Source organism: Anomalospiza imberbis, chromosome 15, assembly GCF_031753505.1.
Source record: "Anomalospiza imberbis isolate Cuckoo-Finch-1a 21T00152 chromosome 15, ASM3175350v1, whole genome shotgun sequence".
Classification (NCBI taxonomy): domain Eukaryota; kingdom Metazoa; phylum Chordata; class Aves; order Passeriformes; family Viduidae; genus Anomalospiza; species Anomalospiza imberbis.
In genome coordinates this window covers 7643093-7664153 of record NC_089695.1, presented here as the reverse complement: position 1 = coordinate 7664153, position 21061 = coordinate 7643093, and the positions used below count along the sequence as shown (strand labels likewise).

The 21061-nt window shown below is 41.8% G+C and overlaps 3 long non-coding RNA genes across 3 annotated transcripts; all 3 read left to right on the top strand.

Annotated features, from left to right (window-relative positions):
• The first annotated feature begins 1951 nt into the window (after window positions 1-1951).
• Window positions 1952-5662, top strand: LOC137482970 (uncharacterized). Its single transcript, XR_011004296.1, has 2 exons — window positions 1952-3052; window positions 5199-5662. It is a non-coding gene; the product is annotated as an uncharacterized lncRNA (long non-coding RNA).
• A 5174-nt stretch (window positions 5663-10836) lies between these two features.
• On the top strand, window positions 10837-16631 carry LOC137482968 (uncharacterized). Its single transcript, XR_011004295.1, has 2 exons — window positions 10837-11549; window positions 15455-16631. It is a non-coding gene; the product is annotated as an uncharacterized lncRNA (long non-coding RNA).
• A 521-nt stretch (window positions 16632-17152) lies between these two features.
• LOC137482967 (uncharacterized) lies at window positions 17153-19825 on the top strand. The gene is made up of 3 exons (XR_011004294.1): window positions 17153-17847; window positions 19077-19257; window positions 19568-19825. It is a non-coding gene; the product is annotated as an uncharacterized lncRNA (long non-coding RNA).
• The last annotated feature ends 1236 nt before the right edge of the window (window positions 19826-21061 follow it).

The window sequence follows — 21061 nt, the reverse complement described above, 5'->3', positions numbered from 1 at the left end:
TTAGCCACAATTGGGTTTCTGTACCTTATGGAAAGTCCAGGCAGCAGAAATAAGTTGTGATTCTCTCTGATGGATTCTGCTTATTTTCAGGGAATGTATCAAGATCCGTTCACCTAAACGTATCCAGTAGCAAACAGCTCTTTTCTCTGAACTTCTCAGCTTGAAAGTTTTGTCTGTACGGTTTTCTTCCTGAGGCTGTTTAGGTGTTGTATAGTCCTTGTCCATAATATTCCTTCTCAAATAATACACAGCCTTTGAGAGCTGTTTTTAGCAGCTGTATGCTCCTTTGCTGGGAGTAGAGCCTATTATATTTCTTCTGGAATTTGTGAAGGAGCTTATACATTTTTAAAGGTATTTAAATTTGTCAGTTAAAGACTCTCCTTACTATGAAACCAAGACTTCTAATTCCAAAGCTGACTTAAAAAACCCTTGCTATGTAAAGTAGTTTACAAAACTTCATTTTGTAAATGCAATGCCTCCTGGTTCCAGGAGTGTGCTGACCTCTCAAAGCACATGTGAGAGAAAAAAGCCAAAATGAAAATGAGAATGGGAACATTCCTGTGGAAAAATTTATTCCAACAGCACAGCACTTTTCTAAGAATGTTTATTGCACTGGAAGATATTCAAAACTTGCAAGTTACAACTAGGTTCTGGATTTTGCTTTTTACCTTCTACCCAGTCTTGTTCCAGCCTTCTTTTTTTGTTCAGATAACAAGTTCTCAACAGCTTCTTTCAAGGATGAAAAACCTTCTGAAGTGCTTTTTTTCTCTGCATAGCTTCCCATGCCTTAGTCTGAGTTTCTTTTGAAACTAGGAAGGATCTGGAAATGCTTTGCATTGAGATCTAGTTGCTTTGAGGAAGCTCGTGCTATTCTTCAGTTGTGTCTTGGTTGCCCCACATGGTGTGTGTGACCATGCTGTGATTCTTAAGTCATTTGCTACAGTGATTTGATGCTTTACAGAAGATAATTATCTTCTGTAGGCAAGGGCCTTCTCTAGTGCTGGAACCCAGCCAATTCTGTCTGTCCTTCTCAAGATTTTTCTTTTTCAGTTAAAATTAACACCCTAGTTTTCTGATTAATACACAGAGCAAAACATCATTTGTCCTCCTAATATCTTCAACAACAGGTTTGTAACAGAGGGCAACACATAGGAACCTGATGTGTCACCTGTGGAACAGCTAATTCTTTAAGTATTCTACCCATTTTAGGCATCTGCAAAAGTTGGTGGGATTTGTTTTCCGTGTAGGGTTTCGGTGCTTGTGTGACTGTCCAGGCTTAAGGCCCAAATGTTGTTCCTGGCACTGCATCCAGGAGTGCAACATTTTTATGCGATGTGGAATGCTGTCCAGTCTATAGAGTGTCATTTTTAACTCTGCCTGTGTGACTTCTCTACCTAGGGTCTATTTTTAGATGCAATTTTTGTGCCTGGAAGTACACGTAAAAAAGGACTGGGGCCTCTTTTGTACCTATCCCCAAAATGCAGATCCTCAGATCTCCTGCCATTATATGCTGCTGAGCTGGGGTGGCACCGGTGGCTTATGGCTCTTCTGTTTGCTGCAGATGAATTCTCTGATGAACATCTGTTTCTAGGCAAGTAGCTAGAGTCCTCTCTGCACCTAAGCTAAGATGCTCCTTGGCCTCCTTATCCTGTGGAGGCTGATGGGACTGCTTCCAGAGCAATTTTGTCTCATGTGAAATGTGGGCAGAGTGGGATGGCAGCTGAGGAGGAAGTGTTGGTGTTTCTATTTCCAACAGAAAGTACCTAAATGAGTGTGTGAGAGGCCAGGATTCAGATTTCTGATGCTTGAGGGGACTTGCAATCCCACTCTCAGCTGAGCTGTTCTGGAGGACTCCTTTCAGCAGCTCCTGAGCAGAGCTGCACAGGAGGCCTTGGTGTGCCTGGGCAGGGGTGGGAGGGGATGGGCTGGCAGCTTGGTGGTTAGGGCTGCAAGGAGAAGGAAGACTGGTGAGCAGACAGTCCTCTGGATGGATAAAATCTTCCCTCCTTTGGGCTGTGGTTGGAGAAGAGGAGTCTCTTTCCTCCCTGTTCCTGCCCTGCTGATGCGTTCTGCTCTCAGCTCCCTCTGGTTCTGGGTGCCTGGCTCCCTGTCTGTGCCTGGCTGTCGGTGGTGGAAGGGGTTGCTGTCTGCTGTCCCTCTTGCTCAGGGCTGACTCACTTCCTGCCTTGGTAACTCATTTGAAACCTTCCTGTTTTCTATCTTCTGACTGCAAAGTGAAGCCGTTTATGAAGCTTGTGAGAGAAATTGTACTGGGCTGCCTGGTGCTACTTTGCATCACTTTCTTTTTGCTTGAGCTGGCTCACAGGGGAATATTTTTACTTGTTGAAATGCTGCATTAATCTCAGGGAGTGCTGTTTGTCTCAAGGGCAGGGTGCAGGCAGCCTGAGGACTCGTCCCAGGGAGGGAGGCATGAGAGAGATGGGGGCCAGGATGCAGGTGTGGGAGCAGATCTCTGGGTGCATTGTGGTTTGTGTGGGGTCTGACTGTGTTGCACTGGCTCTCAGACTCTTGTTTTCACAGATGTTAAAGCCAGTGACATGAAAATAATAAAGAGAATGACAAACCTGAGTAGAACAGCTCTGGCAGGTTTTAAGGGACTGGGACAAGCAATCTGGCTGTCATGAGGGACACAGAGCAATGCTGCAGGGGCTGTGGGCTGTTCTGGCAACACCCCAGCCCTCTGTGCAACTGTGGAGCAAAAACCTTCTTTTAGGGTAAGAAATATGTGCATGTACATGCACTCATGTACACAAACAGGCTCTAGGGGGAAGGTTAATGCCTCTGTATGAATCTCTGCAGGCATTTCCTACTGGGAACGTTTCCCAGTTTAGAAAAACATGTCATGGAGGGTGCTGCAGTTCTCCTGTCTTGGCATGTTCCTCCCTCTTTTGTGAGCCCTGTCCATGAGCAGAGCTCTGGCTTCTGGAGGCTGCACAGGTCATCAGAAGCACACAGAAGAGCTATTTCTACCATCCCCTCTCCTCTCTGCTACCCAGGCATGCCTGACAGCTCTTCAATGCTTGCATAAGAGGTAGGAGCACAGTGTCCTAATTTATATGCCTGTCACAGTGGGTGGTGAAATGGCTAATCAAATCCTACCTGGCTTGTGATATGACCATAGCCTTTGTAAATGTGCCGAGTGCTCTGTGAAAGGTGCATGATTTATAAAGCATTTCCTCAGTTTCTCTGTCAGCTCAAGCTCTTTTCAATGTATTGGGTATTAAAGTAATGAGACAGAAATCAGAGGGAGAGCTCATAAAATTTGTAAGTCAATTCAGCTTAAAGAAACCAGACAAGTAGATGCACAAAAGTAAAGAATAATATATGTATGTGTATAAGGCTCTGTATAGCAAAAGACCCACAGAACTAACCTCTCATGGGAAACAAAGTGAAAGTTTGCTTTTAAGAGTATTGAAGAAGTAATTCCAGTTCCTTTAAAAGTAATGAGGATTTTGCTGTAGTTTTCAATGGGACCAAGCTCCAGCTCCTGTTGGAATTCATAACTCATACACTGCCTGTCACAAAGAAATACTTTAAGCAGGGATGAAAGATTTATGAAATCATGCATGACATGACTGTATGTCTACTCTGCTTTCTGAAGGCTGTATTTTTGTGGAAGATATTTTATATACAGGACATGATTTATCTCCGATGCCTGCATGTTTTATTCTTCTGTAAAGATTTTAACTACCTTAGGAGCAATCCTCCCTTCTGGGAGGACCTTCTCCTTCGGTGAAAGAAGGAAGGCTGCTTCTTCTGTTGATAAGGAGTACAGTGATCAACAGTAAAGAGAGCAGAGAAGCTGGAACTATCATGTGCTCTGGCACCTGGGCTGTGATTTAATGCCCTTAAAATGCACTGCATTGCCACGCGTGTGCTTCTGAGAGTACTGCACTCAGGGCTGTAGTGCTATCTTGTTTGACTTAACACAATATTGCCTCAAGAGATTCCAGCCACTCAATTAGGCTGAGATCTAGACTTCCTGTCAAAAAAGAAATTAATTCCAAAACTTTCCAGATGAGATGCTAAGATGATAATAAATGTCCTGACTGATGTCAGCTGTCAGGAGCAGCACACAACATACTGCCAGTCTCTTCCACTCTGTACTAACTTTCTGTTCTTTGCCCCCCTGTTGGTCCCTGCATTTGTTTCACAAGCAAAATGGAGAACCTGTCGTGTCACCCTTGCCCTCTAAAGGCCTCTGTAAATGTTTTGGCTTTACTGTTCACTTTCCTGCTTTTGCTTGGAAGATGTGCCAAGGGCTGAGGAAAGTGCTGCTCTCACCAAGGGATTTGGGTTCTGATCAGCTGCTCTCTGCTTGAGGTTATCCATCTGTGACACATGGACACAATAAAACCTACCTTCTGAATTATCTTTTCTTAAAGAACCAGCAAGGACATACTGCTCAGCAGGGAATATATTAATTTAGTTCAGCGTCTTTTACAAAGAAGTTTTTAAATCAGAGACTGGAGTGAGGAGGCATTTTGAAAGTTGTACGAGTGAGCACTGCAAACACAGCCAAATCCCAGCCTGAGATTTCACTGTTCCTCTCTTCCTGTGCAATGACTCATTCAAATCCATTTAAGCATCCTTATTGATAAGTCTTACTAGAGCCTTGGCTTCTCTGTGCACAGATGTGACCCAGGGCAGCATCTGAGAGCTCAGGTATTTTTTAGCCCATCAGATCTCTCATGCTTCTGAAAAGCAAAATCCCAGTTTCACATGCTTTTGGGATCTGTCTTTGTTGTTATATATTTTGATGTGGGTATTGAAATGGTGAGTAGTTTTGTGTTTGAAACCTCTGCATTAGTGAATTGTAACCTGTGTATTAGCCTAGTTGAAGATCTGTAAACCAGATCTTGGGATGAAACAAAAGATGGTACATATTTCTGCCCTGAGTAGGGACAGCCTGAAATTCTGCACTCACTCAGAGGAATGTGGTTATTGACAATAAATATCTTTCAAATTTTGTTTTTCTCCAAGGTAGCTGATACATACATGTGCATGCTTTTGTGGTAACCCTTGGGGTGAGTGCAGCAGAAAACATCATGGAGAGTGAGTGATACAGGTTTTCTGTGCTGGGAGTGTGCTCTCTCTGCTTGCAGACATGCAACACATGGGAAAATGCTCCTAGTTGCTTCCAGACTCATAGGTGGAGTGCATTTCTTTGTCTTCAGAAGTTCTGTGTGAAGGAGAACCTCCTGGAATGTATCCTGGATAAGTCCCCATGCCTGACTGGGATGAAGACAACCAGTGGAGAGGGAGTGATTTCTTGTGGGTGAATCCTCAGAAAATACCCATCTGAACTGGAAGATGTTGGAGGTGGTGGAGGTTTACTCTTCCAGAACTAAATCCACAGGGTTAAATGCTGTCAACCTGTTCTGAGTCTGTGAACGGGGTTTGGAAAAATCTGTCTAATGTCTGGTAAATAGGAGTCTACATGGAACAAAACAAGTCTTGTCACTTGCCAGCTTTGCCAGAAAAGCCCATGGGAGGAGCGGGCATTGGAGTTTTAAGCAGCCTTTTTCTCTCAGAAACAATCTGCCTCATGTCAATGGTGAACAACGTTGGAATGGAGTAAGCAATCTGTGCTGCTGCTTCTGCTGTGTTTGTGGATAAATAAAAGTGTTAATTAACCAGACGTCTAATTCCCCTCCTTTTTAATAAGCTGAACACATGCTCTGACCATCTTGGTGCAGATATGAAGTAGATTTGTTTATGCTGATATCAGATATCGGCCACGTTGTTTTGGATGTACAGATGTTAGGCTGCAAGTGTAATGTCTTCTCCTTCAGGGTCTCACTTTTTATTTAGACTTTAAAACTGTATTCAAATGAGGTTTTGACCGAAACTGAATCACTACGTACTTGAAAGCTAAAGAGCTTATCAGGCATCTGATAATGTTTTCAGGATTTCCCCAGATGAGACCACTTAGTGTACAGACAGGAAGCTGAAGTATCGAGCGCCTGACCAGAGCTTCCTCCTGTGCAAGAGTGGGGGTTTCTCTGACTTGAGTCTTCAACTCTGCATGCATGGTCTGAGCCTTGAGATCTAAAGGATAAACAGCACCCAAACCTCCCAGATGAGCCCTCTGAGCAAGGTGAATGGAGCCCTTCAGTGTACCCCTCTTGCAAGGTCAGCAAAACAGCTCTCACCTCTCCTGTGCTGTGTTACCTTCCTGACTCCTTATCAGCCAGGGAATCAGAAAGGGACTTTCCAGAGCTATAAACATGTGAGCTGAAGAGATGGAATGAACCCATATGCAAATGAGTTTTGATTCCCTTCCCTTTATAAAGTTAAAATGTTTTTGAGAGAGAATCAGATGCTGCAGAGTGTGGGAGTCCGAGGAGGTTACCTTGGGCTGGCAGTGTCTCTGTCCCTGCTGCCTGTCCGTCTGTCTGCCTTTCCATTGTAGTCAACAAAGTGCAGTGATACAGAATGGAAAACGAGAAATGCAAACCTGTGCTGATTGAAGAGGAGGAAGGAAAATGGAAGAGAAAAAGATGAAGAGTGGGAAAAAGATAAAATAAAATGAATTTTGGGGATTCCACTGTGAGTAAGAGCCGAAAAAAAATGTAAGCTGATTTATTACATGTTTGTCTTCTGCCTGTGCCAGTACGCTTTGTATACGTGAAAGGTAATTTGCACATTAAAGATTGAATCAAAATGTCAACTTCTTCCTCAATTCCTCCAGTTTTGAACCAGGATAGGTCCGTCAGCTTTGATGGGTTTACATTCTGTAAATGCAACATAATGAATATCAAGTCTTTGAAGTAATTTTGTGTTATATTTATGCTAAAGTGCTGAGAAATTTCAAATGACTTTTAAATACTGTTGTGTCAGGGAATCTGCACATTTTCTAGTGCTTCTCTTCACCATGCAGGAATTTTTTCTCTTGTCCTTCTTATGCTGTTGTGACTTTATTCCAAATCCAGTGGAATTCAGAAATAAGGGGTGGTGGTATGATTGTGTGCATTAATATTTTCCTTGAAATATGACTTTTATATATTTTTTTCTTTTAGATCTATGTCTTAACCCACTTAAATAACAACTATTTAAACAGGGAGAGGATGTGAGTTAATTGATATATGTATTTTTTCTTTTCATCGAATGCTACTGATTTAGAAATGACAATGTTTGATTGTAACAGAAGAGTTTGACTGGCTGTCTCTTATTTTCTCTTCCATGATCAATTCTTTACTTTTTTGAAATGGTTTATTTTTATTTCTTGTATGTGCTTGTAGCTTATCTAAGTATCCAAATTTGCTTTGCAGCATGGAAAAAAGGGATGGAGAAATCTCCGCTCTTCTGTGGTGGAATTTCCAACAAATTCCTGTTGGGTTGGTGCAGGGAAGGATTTCTGGAGTTTGCAGGATAAGGCAGCTCCCCTCCCTTCACTAGCATGATTAGAGACAGGCATTACTCTTTCATTTTTCTCATTACCTTGCTTACTGAAAAATGCAGTTTTGACTGAACTGAAATTATTTACAAAGCTCACCTGAGTGCAGCAAATAGTCTTGGGTAAATAATAAAAAAGTAAATTTATTTTAACATTTTGACAATTAAACTTTCATTTTTTCCTTTAAAAAACACCTGTTTGGAGTTTTTAATTGCTCAAATAAAAATGACAAAAATAAATAATTTTGCAAAAATGCAAAAATAATAATGACAAAAAGTAGCATTTTTTTTTGTTTTAGGCCAAAATATATTGTGTAATGTATTTGAAATGTATGTATTTTATTTTCAGAAAATAATTTTAAAAATTAATCCAGATCTAGCCAAATGACTTTTTTTATGATTTCTTTTTCTTTCTTTTGGCTAGTGGATTAAAAAATGCTAATTGCCGTAGCTTTGTTTGCATTTCATCTTCACCTGGGAGAATGTTGAAATGAATATTTTTCTGTGGGAAATTGTGATGAAAATGTGAATTATTTTGATGATAATTTTTATGGTCTTTTTAAAATGTCTTTTTATCAGTCAAAATGAACACATTATCCTTCTTTTCGCAAAAGAGAGGATGAACATCAGTTTTCATGCTTGAAATAGATTTTGTTTTTCATTGTTGAACCTGTTCCCTAATTTTATGAGCAAATATAGTTGCTCTCTCTCTTCTACAGCTTCTCAAATACCTGGACTCCATCTAAATGTGCTTTGAGGACAGAGTCTCACAATTTTTAAAACAGTTGTTGGGTAAGCAGAGCCTGGAATTCCTGGGGAGAGGGAGTTTGAGAATTGCCAGCTTAGCAGGGCAAGGGTCCAGGGTTCCAGGGGGGACTCTTTTGCAAGACAGAGGTTTCAAATATATCAGTGACTACCTGGGATGGTCTTGGGGGATTCATCAAGGAGAAGCATGAAAAAATTGATTTACACCTTGAATATACACTGGGTATCCAAGTCCTTATTGGCAACTCTAGTGATCTTAAGTTATTCATGGAATCATTAGTTGTAGACAACACCCTTGCCTAAATATTCTGGATATGATCATGTTGAATCTAAATAATACCTAAATTATTTTCTTTAAAATGAGATCTGCTGAGTTCAAGGAGATGTAAAATTTTGAACAGGAGGTGAGTGTATCCCAGAGGAAGACACCAGGTGCCCACAGGCTGACTGTAGGGGTGCATTCCTCAGCCTTTGCTAATGGATGCAGACGAAACAAAAACCTTCGGCCATTTCATATGCCCCAAAAGGAGCCATCTGCACCTGCAGGCAGTCCCTGGAAGCTTCCAGAAACCGACTCCCATCTTGTAAACACGACGGGCCATGGCCTGGTTTTTTCATCTTCTAAACACGACGGGCCATGGCCTGGTTTTTTCATCTTCTAAACACAACGGGCCATGGCCTGGTTTTTTCATCTTCTAAACACGACGGACCATGGCCTGGTTTTTTCATCTTCTAAACATGACGGGCCATGGCCTGTTTTTTTCATCTTCTAAACATGACGGGCCATGGCCTGGTTTTTTCATCTTCTAAACATGACGGACCATGGCCTGGTTTTTTCATCTTCTAAACACGACGGACCATGGCCTGGTTTTTTCATCTTCTAAACATGACGGGCCATGGCCTGTTTTTTTCATCTTCTAAACATGACGGGCCATGGCCTGGTTTTTTCATCTTCTAAACATGACGGACCATGGCCTGGTTTTTTCATCTTCTAAACACGACGGACCATGGCCTGGTTTTTTCATCTTCTAAACACGACGGGCCATGGCCTGGTTTCGGGGTCTGGCAGCAGAGCTCAGAGCCCGTGGGCTGAGCCATGCCATGGCAGTAGAGCAGGGCTAAGGTGCCTTGCCGAGGGCACAGCTCATTGCTCTCAGACTGGCAGGTGCCTCTGAGCTAACAGGGGCCAGGTCCACACTGCTCGAGCTGCTCCGTTATTCTGATATTGCACTAGTTTGTTTCAGTGCATTAGAATTGAAACAAACCACACATGTATTGGAAGTTTGTTTGCTCTTTGTGAAATACTTTATTTTCAATAACTACAGTATAGTTACAATATAAATACAGCGATTTATTGCATTTTAAGTGTTTATATAAAAAACCTGTTTGAAGAAATCTCTGGCTTCTATTGGATTACCAACTTTACAGTTGTTTATTACACTGTGCTTCTCCAAGTAAATTCCTTGCTAGGTGATGATGACATTCCTTTTTTTAAATAATGGGAGGGTTACAAAAACGTGATTAATTGATGTTTACCTGTTTGTTTTTTAACTGCTTATACAGAGTGTAACCATATCTCTATTAATAATACAGTCTAGTAGTTATGTAGTGACAAATACTGTAAGTACCTGTAAGTACTTTCAACAAAAGAAACATTGCCAGTATTCTTGAATTATTAAAAATGTGTAAATTGGGAAGGAATAAGGAATGATCACCCACTCTCCTCTACCTAATAATTTAGGTATTATTTCTTGTTTTTTATACCTTCCTATTTTGGGTTATTTAGATTATTTCTGAAACATTTAGATTATTTCTGAAACATTTAGATTATTTCTGAAACATACTGATTGTCCAGTCATATTGAGCTCACTCTGTTCCACTCCATTTATCAGGAATTAGTTCAGCTGAGCAGTTACCACCCTACTGGAGACAGCACATCTGTCACCTGCAGCATCTGTCCTGGGCATGGTTATCAGATATCCTGACCAAGGAAAGAAGTGTCACTGGCTTTGGAACAGCTCTGTATTCGAAGAGTTAGGACTTTTCGTCCTCTGTCAGCTGGTGTGAAACTTCTTGTTTGTTTACAGTAAAATTTTTTTGCTGAAATTAGAAAAAATAGATGGAGATGGAGCAGTTGCAAGGGCTTTTAACATCTCAGTTCTCATTGCCCTTGTTAGCACACTGAAAATATGCTTTCCAATTTCTGACATCTGGGCACTGTTAGTACAGCTGTTACTGCAGTTGTGTCAATGTGCAGAGTACGTGCTTTAGACTGCTCCAGTCTTCTACACTAAGTTTCATCCTGTCATCTGAAAGCATATATAAAAAAGCCAGAACATGGAGCCCACAAAAGTTTCTATTTTTCAATACATAAAGCTTGCTGAAATTGTCTCTAGGGCCGTGACTTACTGTGGCTGAGTATAAATGAAACTATACTATACTGTAACAACACTGTAAGTAAATGGTATAGTGATTACTAAAAATAATACTTAGTATTAGAAGTCTTTATTATTGCTTTTAGCCAGAACTTTTTAAAAATAGGAAATAGCTTTCCATTATGCACTTTTGATACTAGTGTATTACTAGCTGTAATGTATCTAGATGGCTGATAGTGTAAATGTTGTTTTTCTTAGTGAATTATGCCTAGTGTTTATTTTTCCATGTATTCTTTCTCCAATTTAGTGAAAAAAATGCAGAAAAAATCAGTAAGTTCTAGGTCAAAAAATAACATTCATTTCATTTAAAAAATGAAAAGGAATATGCAATAATTTTTATCCTCCATGAAGGAAAATGGTTCATTGCACAAAGATCTGTGTTGGAAAATATGATTAAAGTGGAAACAAGAGAATTGAACCTTAGGATAAGCAGAGTGAGATAATTCTACAGCAGAAGAAATTGAATGTTTGTTATTTGTGGAATAAACATTGGCAATAGAAATGTAACTATCTCTTAAAATTAAAAATGCAGCCAGAAAATAACTGGAAGTTCCAGAAAGCATTTTGGGAACAAATGCATTTGTTTCTGGACAACCAAAATATGTGTTTGGGCTAATCTGATTCATCATGAGATGGGAAATTTTATTTCATGTAAGAATTAACCAGTCCAGATTATTAATTTTTTTTTTTCTCTGCAGTGTGGGAATAATGGAAGTGTCTGTGCACTTGCTGGGCCAAAGGTGTTATGGACCTGTTCCATTTTTCACCCTGAAGAGTTTAGGGGAAAGAATACCTACAGTTCCTCATCTGGCATTGCCTGTGGTCTTCACTGATAGGGAGAGAGCCTGGGAGCCGGGAGTGCTTGACAGCAGTGGATCTGTGTCTGATGGGAGCTGCTCGATACTGGCAGAGCTCAAGAGCAAAGCTTAGGTGGGCCTTTTCTTTCAGCCTGAGCTGAAACTTTGCCCTTGGGTTTTTGTGGGTGAACATGATCTTTATCGAGCACAGAAAGATCTTCATTGTGTGAGCATTCTGCCTGTGCTTGCACATGAGCTGTACTGAGAGGGATTAACAGTATTTAAAGTTAGGATATGGGCAGTGTTTGCCTTGTTATTAGCACCAGAGTAAAGACTTTCTTGTGGATCCCTAATCTGTGGCAGAGCTGCTCTGCTGAGAATGGGAATGATGGAAGGAGATATGCTCAGTGTAGAAAGGGTGGGATTGTTTTCGGTGTGAGGTAACCCTAGGTGAGAGCTCCCCACAGCCCAGCAGCTCCTACAGGAACTGGAATTGCTGTGGAGAGCAAATGATGCTGCCTGTCCTGGGCTGAGTGGGAAAAGGTGAAATCAAAGAAATGGGTAATTTTTAAATGGAGAGGGCCAAGTGTTTGGGTTTTAAAGGTTGAACTCTGAGTTCATGACACCAGGCAGAGGTTTTCACAGCGTGAGGCTCATCTGGAGCTGATGCAGGGGATGCTTGAGGTCTGCCCAGCGAGCAGAACTCCCCAGCAGGACACTGGCTTTGCTGAGCACACGGCCATGGTCTGCGCTGAAATTTCACAGCCAACACGGCTGAACCTGAGAGATTCTGCTGGGCTCGAGTGTTTGCCTGCCTCTGGTGCCACCGTTCTCCTTTCTGGCTGTGAGTTTTCCTCTCTTTTAAAAAAATTTCAAAATTTCTAGAATAACTTCATCTTCCATTTCACCCTCTTGTTTCAACTACCCAGCTGTCAGTGTAGCTGTGAGGTATGTATTTTTCTCTGCTAGCTGTGGGGAAAATGTATTTAACAAAATAAGGGTGAAAAAGATGCATTATGCTCCTAATGAAATGGGACCATATTCATATTTTATTTCAAGTTCCCTATCTGTGTTAATTAATCACGACCCATGATGAGCTCATTTGGGTAGTATCTGGATTTCATGTGAAGCTGCAGTAGATAACTGACTGGTTAAAAAGCATTAAAATCTCACTCTTTGGTTATATGTTTGGACAAACGTAGATGTTTTACTAAAAAGAAAGGTTGTAATGCAGCATAGAGAATAAAAGTAAGGAATGGTAAGGAAAATGCAGAGAATTTACACATTGCAGTAACTTGATGGCTTTAGGATCTTTATGTTCTTTTCCTGTTAAAACATATTTAATTAAAAAGAAAGCTTATGGAAGAATAGTTTTCAGGCAGTTAACATGATTCAGTCACTCTAAAACGGTTTGCCTTTTGGTGTAGCAGTAAAACTTTATAGGATGATTGTCTATTAAGTATCTGTCCTGGAGGAATTGTTAAATCTGGTGTAATAAGATCTCCAAGCTGTGAGGTACTAAGGGACCTTGCTGGAATAGAACAAAATAGTGTTTTTCCAAGAAGCAGATTTATGGCCCATTGGAAAGACTCGCCTCCTCACTGCTCTTGCAAAGGCTGAACAATATAGTTTTATGGGCTGTGTTCTTGTTTGCAAATGCATGAATTTAATCCTTGAGTAAATGGGTTCTCAGAGAAGAGGGAGTTATTCCTGGAAGGACAGTGAAAGGCTAGAGAATGTCACATATGAAGTTCATAAAGGGTCAAAGGAGAACGTGGCTGAAACTGGCATCATGTTTGTAAAGATGAGAGATAACTAATGCACTGCAATGATATTAAACTCTGCAGGCAAATTGAAAGAGAATGTGACCTTTTGTCCTACTTAGTTAAAAAACCCTGTAAAGCTAACTTACCTGGAAAATGGCTGTGGAATTATGAGGATGTGCCCTTCCATGCCTTTCCTTAGGGATTTCACGAAACCATCAGGTGTGCTGCTGGAGAGCTGGGCTGTTCTGTCCTCCCTAGGGAGACCTGTGGGACAGATCCATCCCAGGGTTCTGAGAGGGAGGGGAGCAATCTTAGAGCACGTTCAGCTGCCTCCCTGCCTTGGGGCTGTCTCTCTCCAGGCCCATCTCCCTGGGGAGGGGCAGGTGTGCAAGACCTCCCCCAGGCAGGGGACAGCAGGCTTGGGGAGCACCCCAGTGCTCAGCTGCTCCTCTGGCCTGGCTAGCTTAGAGCTACTGCCGCTCTTTTCCTGGGTTTCATGGAGGGGCATTCATGTTTTCCCTTTCCCTGTGTGCCTGACTGTGCCATGATGAGTGCCAAAGCTGTCTGTACCCAGCTGGGGTGCTGAGCACACTAGTGCCTCTATAGAAATGCCATGCACTTTCCATAGGATGGGGAGACTGTCCTAAGGGATAGACACTTCCACCCTTTCTTCTTCCTGACCTTTTCTCTGCTTTAAGATAGGATGTTTTATTGATGATCATGAGATGTTTACCCTGCTTGGGATTGGAAGAGGGATTGCCACAGAAGGGCCACACTGCTAATGAAGGTCTTGCTTAATTAACTCAGCAGTGATCTTAGCAAGCAATATTCCAGTGGAAAATTAGAAATATCAAACAAGCAAAATTTATTGCTACAGTACCTTATTTTAAAGTTGCAGATGAAGTTTTGTCCTATTTGAGTGCCTTAGCAAGATGTTACTTTGGTTAATTTGATTTTTCTTTCCTGTCTCACAGAGTCAAGTGACAGATGGGCAGGACTGAGCTGGGCTGTGGGTACCACACAGCAGTTGATTAGCAAATATGCTTGTTCAGAGGTTTCTCTCCCAGCAAGAGAAACAGTTAAAGAAGTATATTTTTAATTTCTGTTGTTTGGTTGACTGGTTCAGCAGGCTGAGAAGACAATTAGAGCTGTAAAGCCATGGGCACACTGCTGCCTTTCCTGCCAACACTGCTGGGCTGCATGTGAGCCTGATGTACTGGGAAAGTGGCAAGGATTGTTCACTGAAAAAAACACTTACTTATAATTTAATACAATCAATGCTAAACCAAAATAATTCTATTTGAGCCATTCTGTTAAATAAATTTCATTAAATTTAGTTTTTAAAGCTAAAAGATTCAATCTGAAATCCCCTTGACATCCAAATATTTTATTTCAGAACAAATATTCTTTTCATTGAAAACAAAGAGATTTTTTTCTGAGACTGCATCTCACTGGAACAAAAAGAAATATCTTTAAAATATTCCAAATAAATCTGATTTTTTTATAACTTAACCCAACACTGTTTATATATAGTCCTATATGCATCTAACATATATTTTTATTCAAAAATTCCCTGTTTAGGGTATGCCGTTTAATGGAACTCGTGACTTCTCTTGTCAGAGGTGATGAGGTGTTACCTTGTGGGAGATGTCAGCTTTGGCCTCCAGCATGTTTGAGCAGTGTTTTTCTGTGGTCCAGAGCGCCTTTGGGTGGGATTGTCACCCTGGGATGAGGCTGACAGTCTGACAAAGTTGTGTCAGTACACAACCCTGCAGCTGTTGTGCTGAAGGCCTCTTCTTGCCTTTTTGCCACACAGACTCTGATGACTCTGCAGGGCTGCACCAGTACCAGATTTTCTTCTTTTCAGCTTCTGGTTGGATTATTTTGTTAACAAGATTGCTGAGTGACTCTGGAAGATTTTACCTCTGTGTCTGTGTTGTTGTATTTTAAAAAAACAAAATAAAAAAAGAAGGAAATTTATAACTCACCTCCTTGAAATTCTCAAAGGCTTCCAGAAAAGTGCAAAATGTTTTAGTGTGGTTTTTTTTTTTTTTTTTTTTTTTTTTTTTTTTTTTTTTTTTTTTGTTACTAGGAATTCTGCAACATGTTAGGGCACATTGTGCCTGTGTGTGTGGCCACTTCTGGTGTCAAAGGAATATATAAAATAGCTAATTTGTCAAAATATATGTCCTGGAGCTATTATTCTGCTTCTGACCTGCAGTCTGGGTACAGCTGATGTGGCTGCAGTGAAGTTTTCACTGTTGTTTTACAGCTCCTGGAAGAAGGCCAGGCACTGGAGAGAGCCAGCAGGAGTATGAGATACTGCTGTGTGTCGGGACAGCCTGAAAATGAATGTCATTTATTCTCAGCTTTGAGAACTGAATTCCATGGGTTGTAATTGAATCTGCTGTCAGACCCATGGGGCTCAGTTCTTCAGCTTGGATATTTCTGTCTTCACATACACCCGAGATCAAAGAAGCACTTGATCATTCTCTACCTCTTCTGGTGACAGCAGCAAGCAGGAGAGGAAGCATAACTGATGTGAATCATTTCAGCAGGGAGGGGTCACTGCAAAGGCCTGGCTCTCTCAGGATAAATAGCTGTGCAGTGATCGAATCTCTTCGGATCTCATAGGCTCTGTGTTGCTACTCACTGTTTGATTAGCTTGATTCTTTCCTCTCATTGTTATCAAGGTTACATCTGAATCCTTGAGATGTTGTTGATTGGATGATGGTCCCCAAACCCTGCTGAGTGGTGCAGTTCTCCTGTGGACAGCTGTGGTGAGCTCCTTTAGACCGTGGAAACCTGGACCTCCCTTGGGTTGAGCACTGTATTTGCCGACTGATAATCCACTGTACCCTGCTCTCCTGGTACCACTGCTGTGCACTTACTGCCTCATTTGCTTTGTCTTGTGCCAAATGCCCAGTTTTGACAGAAGCTGTGACCATAAAGATTATTCATTTGCACCAGCCAAGCAGCCCACTTACATAAACACAGATGTGCTTTCCTGAGGTTAGTGATGTGCTCCCAAAGTGCTTGGTTTAGGGAGTTTCCAGTGTAATTACTGATAGCAGTGTAAGTGCTGTTTGAAGGCTTGGTAGCACAAACATCCCTCTATAGGGGAATTTATTCAAGTCACAGGCTGATGTTTTTTCTTGGAGGACTTAGGTTAAAATTTTTCATTCAGGGATCAGGAAAAGTAATTGCTGTCTTTAAGCATGTAAAGAGTTACAATTAGCAACGAGCTTTCCACCTCTTTCCTGCAATAATAACACCTAAATTACATTTTTCCAGCTCAGTAAAGTGGATCATAACTGATCTTGTCCCTCTGTTACAGCGCTCTTAAAAGCATAGAAATGCTGAAATCCCACAGGTGCAGGAAGAGCGTGTTCAGCTAAAGTAGCTTAAGTAGCTTAAAACTGCTGTGTGCCTTTCATTCTGAATATGTATTTACACACCAAAACAATCAGATACTGATCACTGTTGCCTGTGGATACAGATGTACCTTCATACTGATATATTTTTCATATAAATTTTTCTCCTAGGGGTTGAAGAGTTTCAGTTACGGCTGTCTGAGATGTATTGTGCTCACCAGTTTAGAAATTACAGTTCTTGAAAGAGCTCACTGGTTCCACCAGCTCCTGCTGTGGGAATATCCATTAAACAGGATGGAGAAACTGAGCAAAGGATGATACTGAAATTTTTACTTTTTATTTTCCTCTATCATCCCTGTCAGAAAGAGGAAATGAAATTTGAGGCCAGAGTTGGCAAAATCTTCAAAAGAAGAGAGATCAGTGGAACAATTTACAGGATGTCTGATGCAGGCAGTGTGGTGGATACTAGATGCTGCAAAGCTTCATCCTCTCCCTTCACTGTGCAGCCCAGCCTCTGGGCAGTGATGCAGCACAGAAGGTGATGTGTGCATGGTGGTAACAAGGCCATGGATGAAATCAAGGAGTCTTTGGGTCCCATCTATATGACAAAACAAAAATGTGGTGTAAGTAATGCTCTTTTTTTCTCAAAAGCCTACAGTAAGTCATGAACAAATAATAGCACTGTTGATGTCTCAAACTAAGCTTAAGTAGTTAAAAGGCAGGGGGGTGAAGGAGTCACTGTCATGTAGGCAGGGAGCACATACAGGGCTGTTGTTACTCTGGTGATGGCTGGTGCTTGTGGTCCTACTCACTGGAGGGGCCAGAGGGGACCCTGGGTGGGCCAGAGGGGTGTGTGTACCCCCAGAGTGAGGTTCTTCACCCCCTACAAACTCACAGGTCACCATGCCTTTGGCAAACTGCAAATGGGATGTCACTGCCAAAAATCTGGTGGCCACGTCTGCGTGGTGCTGAACCTTCCCATGTGCATGGAGCTGGCTGTGTCCAGGGGAGAGTCAGGAAACTTCTGTCTAACTTTGGGCTCCAGCTCTCCATGGATGATGGCCTTTCATGTAGGAAAACTGCCTCATTGCCCGTGTGTAATGAAAAAATTAGATGGTATTTGTGTCCTGAGCGAGTATATGTTCTGATCATAGCATTCATGTGGAAAATGGTGAAGGAAAAAGCTGGTCCCAGAGTTCATAATTCTCAAGCCTTTTTCCTCTCACAGCTGCCTGGATGTTTCTGTGCTCTACAGTTGCTGCTCAGTGAGAGAACAGAATGAAATGAATAGGTACAGAGCTATTTTGAAAGCAGATGCAAGCTGCCTTTCTTTCAGCCCTGCAGTGACCAGCCATTCAGTGTGCTCTTGCTCAGGCCCAGGCTGCTGTGGTTGCCTTTGAGGCTTGCTTGCCCTTCATGACAAAGCATCTTCTTTTGGGATATTCTTGATATATTTAAACCAGATAGGTTTTCAAGTCCCAGGCTGTCCTACTGACACTGCTGTGCCTTTCCAGCAGAACAAAAAGTATTTTTAGTGTGCAGTTCCAAAGCAGTGTAAGTTCTGTGTGTCTCATTCTGCTGCCTCACAATAAACCTGTTTATTCTGCCTCACTCTGGGTGGGGCAGCCTCAGGGTGGCCCAGCCTGCATCTCACACCCCCAGCCTGCAGATGGAGGAATGCAGGGTCACAGTGCTGAAGGTAAAATGACTCAGTGGCTCCCGTCCTAGGGTTCTGTCAGATGTACAACATGTCAGGGTATATTAATGGATCTAAACCTTCACTGAATCTACCAGCTCCATGCACAGCCACCAGAAGCTGAAGCATCACAACTCTGATGACTGCATCTCTTCTGCAGGATTTCTCTGTTGCTCCAAGTGTTTAATTCCAAAGTGAAATGCAGATTTTTCACTTTGTTTTTCAGTACAGAAGCATTCAGGTGACTTCACCTGAATTTTTTAGTGCTGATATAGATTAAAACCTACTTTTTGGCACAAGTAAAGCTTTTCCTAAAAGGATATACTCTCTCTATGTCTCTTTTAAACTGACCTATGGCACCTTCTGGTGCTTACTCACAGATCTCACTCTCTTTAGTTTGTTCTGAATAAATCAATGGGCTCAATCCCCCTGGCACAGCTCTGGCAGACCAGTAGAGCACCTACATTTTGCAGATGAGCAAACTGAGAGGCTGAACACTTTAGATGGAGAAGCCCTGAATTCTCTTGCATGCCTTTTGCTTTTGACTTGTGGTTTTATGTTTACTATTCATAACAAACAAATGAGGACAAACACCTACATACTTCTTCTTGTAGGAGTGTGCCTCAGTGTCACCACACTGCTTGTGTGGTTTGCTGCCTTCCTCTCCCTTGACTGATATTCTGTCCCCACTTCTTGGTCCTTGATCCATCCCTGCCTCTCTCAGAGCATATCTCCTGGAGTATTTTTTTTTTTTTTACTTTTCCCCCCTGTATGTGTATTATCTCTCTCCCTCTTTTTTAAAAATTTTACTTCATTTTTTTTAGCTCATCCCCCAAGATTCTCTTCTCCTTGCTTCAAGATAATGCTTGAATGTGGTGAAAAAACCAAACCTCCTGTGCTGGAGGGCTGCTTCAAAAGCAAAATGGGAGCAAACAGCAAAGCAGCACAGAGAGAGGAGCTGCAGCAGTCCCTGGTCTGTAGGTGCTGTTGTGTTTCACTTTGCAGGTAAGGGGAGAAGGTGCTTTGTGGCACTGACCACTGCTCCCTTTTGCTGCCTCCCAGCCATCATCCTCTCCTTCAGCCTCTGCATTTCTTCCTTGCCCTGTGTGTGTCTTGCCCGGTGGATGCTGAGGAGAGGCTCAGTGCAGGCTGCAGGGAGAGCTCTCAGGAGATCATCTCAGACTCTCCAAACAGTGGCTGTGCATTGCACACTGCTCTGGAGATGGCTCTGCACCTGCTCTTTGGATCTCCAGGACAAGGAAGCTCTTGCAGACTGTGGCTCAACTTTTTGGCTAACATCTCTTTTTCCCTCCAGGAAAATGCTGAGTTTATGTCGGGTTCAGCAATCCTGATGTCCGCACAGTTGAGAGAAATGGCACTTCACTGTGAGTGTGAGTGTGCCTCTACAGCTTTGACAAGCCTCTCACCTGCCCTGGGGAGGAAACAGCAGGGCTGGAAAGCTGTGGAGTCACAATATGTGACTAAGGTCAGTAGCTTGCAATGACTCACAATCTGTTTTTCTGGCAGCCCAACCATACAGCAGGTTGTGCTTTTTTAAATCTTCTGTTTCTTTCCTTGAAAAAAAGCTCTACATCAGAAAAGTTAGCGCCTAAAGATATACAGGGAGGTCTGACCCTTTGACAGGATACATGCACACCAGCACAGAATTCTCTGTTCATTGGCATCCCTCCCTCACTCTGCTGTGCTAGCCTTTTTTCACCCTGGCAAAGAGAAATTTTTATAACTTACATTATAAAAGATATTTACTAAGTTGTCTTTCTGGTAGCTGTTGTTTTTTTCCACTTTCTGATCACTTACTGCCAATGTGGAGAGGGATGTTGGGCAAAGCCAGCTGAACAGTCTTGTGCCAGGATCTCACTGAATGACTGAGATGTTTCTGCCTGCCATGAAATATCTAATTTCTAAAATGAGGGACTTTTCCATCTTTAAAAAAAAATCTATTCTGTGCTAAAGATAGTACTTAAACTGCCTCAGTACCCATGAATCATAGAATCATAGAATGGTTTGGTTTGGAAGGAATCTGAAAAATCATCCATTTCCAACCACCTGCCGTGGGCAGGGCCACCTTCCACTAGACCAGAATACTCCAAGTCCCATCCAACCTGGCCTTGAACACTTCCTTGAGTACTTGGAATTAGTAAAAAAATGTAATTTGTTAGGAAAATCTGCCATGATAGCTTTTAAACTTTCCTTTTTCTAACTTTTAAAGTTTTTTACTGACTTTGTTCCCCTTTGTTTTTCTTTGTCTTTTACCCCAGAATAATTTTGGAGCAAATAAGCATACAGCCATTGGGAAAGGAAGCTATTTCATTTCAAGATGTGAAGGGAATTTTAAATCACATTTGAAATAAAATTACCTTGTCCAGAAGATTTGTCTATATGGATTAATATCTGTTGCTTGCCTGTAAACTCCTCTGCTGTGCAGGTGATGGCAGAGCAGAGCAACACGAGCCTTCATGCATCACCACCCTGGCAGGAGGAAGCACTTCCACTGTGCTATGGAGGAACCACTCAGAAACAGGTCATAGATAAATGAAGCAATGTGCATAAAACCAGTAATCACTGAGATGGTTTCTTCAGATTCATAATAGTGTTATTAATAATAATCATTAATTTGTTGTTTAGAAAAACACCCAAACCCAGCCAAGCATTTCCACCTTCAATACATAGCAATTCAATTACTGTTTTGGTGGAATTAAATCTCTTGATATTCCACTGAGAAATTTTATTCTTTAATTATTTTTGTTTTATGGACTTGGACACAGGGACATACTTGCCTGAGGGCTCA